We start from the raw sequence: 1764 nt of genomic DNA, 5'->3' as shown, positions 1-1764 counted from the left end.
AGAGAGGTGATAAATTTAAAATGCAGAAAGAGACATGCTTTTTTTTTCATTTTTCAAATGCTTTATTAACTTCTGATTTACATCATTCATTTCCACCAGATTTTGAGTTACAAATCTTCTCCCCGTTTTTCCCCTACCCACTGCCCCAAAATAGCAGTCCCACAGGATAGCCCCTCCTCCAATCTGCTCTCTCCCATATTTTCTCCCATACCCCTTTCGACTTTCCAGTAGGGCATGGTGAATCTCTATGCCCCAGTGCCTGTATATCTTATTTCCCAATTACATGTAAAATAGTATTATTAATAGTATATATATGTATATATATATATATATTAACATTGGATTTTAAAACTTTGACTTCCAGATTCATTCCCTTCCTCCCTTATCACCCACCCTTACTGGGAAGATAAGCAGTTCAAAATAGCTTGTACATGTGTAGCTAATGCAAAACAATAACATAGTAGATATATTGTGAAAGACTGACTATATTTCCCTCCCTCCTATCCCACCTCCCACTTGTTCTATTCTCTACTTTGATCCTGTCCCTTTTCAAAAGTGGGTGCTTCCAACTTCCCTCCCCCCAGCCTGCCCTCCCTTCCATCATCCCCCCTCTCATCTCCTTCCCCCCTACTCTCCTGAAGGGTGAGATACCCTATTTAGTGTGTATTTCATTCCCTCCCCAAGCCAAATTCCATGAGAATAAGGTTGACCCATTCCCTTTTGCCTTCCTATTCTTCCCCTCCATTGTAACCATTTTCCCTTGCCTCTTCTTTATGAGATAGTTTACCCCAATCTGTCTCTCCCTATCTCCTCTCATTATATCCCTCTCACCTCTTAATTTTACCTTTTAAGTATCATCCCTTCCTATTAAATTGGTCCTGTACCCTCTACCTATGTATACCTGTAAACATATTAAACATATGTAAACACATTAAAAACATGGTTAGATGCCACAGAATAGGTGGCAATGCCTTAACCGTATATGTGTTGTAACGGCCACTAGGACCTCTTCCATCCTTATCAAGGGGAGTGCTAACTTTTTCTCCTTTCATACAACACAAGACATGCTTTTTTAAGGCATGGTTGCTTTAGGCATGCGTTTTGTCAGATTATATAGATGTATATTGAGGAATTTGTTTTTCGTTTTAAAATTTTGTTCAGTAGGGGAGGGGATAGTTGAAGGGATAAATGAATAAAGAAATACTTGTTACTTGAAATTTTTTAAAAAGAACAATAAATAAAAAAAGAAAAAAAAACACGATGTTCAGGTAGACCTTACACATACTTCCTATTGGTCAGAATCCATAACTAATGACATCTCTTTTAGGGAATGCTAGAATGCATATGTCATCTCAGATAAATTAGAACCCTTCTATTTATTTATTTGGCTTTTTTTTTTATTTTTGGAGGGCAGTTGGGGCTCAGTGACTTGCCCAAGGTCACATGGCTAGTAAATGTTAAGTGTCTGAGACAAGATTTAAACTCAGGTCCTCCTGACTCCAGGGCCAATGCTCTGTTCACTGCACCACCTAGTTGCCCTTTATTAGAAACCTTTTATATGAGAGAAGGGGATATCCGAGCTCTGGTGTCTAACTCATACATATGTGAAAAATGTTTCCTAATAAAGTCTGAGTTTCTGCCAGAAGTAGAAAATGCTTTCAACCTATTACTCCTTTGAAATTTATCATAAGGAAATGTTTTTTCCATAGTGTCTTGGTATAAATTCTGGATTACCATCACTTAACTATACATATTTTCTCTATA

General features: G+C 37.6%; 1 non-coding gene across 1 annotated transcript; it reads right to left on the bottom strand.

Annotated features, from left to right (window-relative positions):
• Positions 1-931: 931 nt before the first annotated feature.
• On the bottom strand, positions 932-1059 carry LOC138173918 (U6atac minor spliceosomal RNA). Its single transcript, XR_011171574.1, has one exon. It is a non-coding gene; the product is annotated as a U6atac minor spliceosomal RNA (small nuclear RNA).
• Positions 1060-1764: the final 705 nt, after the last annotated feature.

This window comes from Petaurus breviceps, unplaced genomic scaffold, assembly GCF_028583685.1.
Source record: "Petaurus breviceps papuanus isolate PSGF00001 unplaced genomic scaffold, PetGlider_PUasm1.0 129, whole genome shotgun sequence".
Lineage (NCBI taxonomy): Eukaryota > Metazoa > Chordata > Mammalia > Diprotodontia > Petauridae > Petaurus > Petaurus breviceps.
The sequence above is the reverse complement of the archived record's forward strand: the minus strand, read 5'-3'. Positions and strand labels throughout refer to the sequence as shown.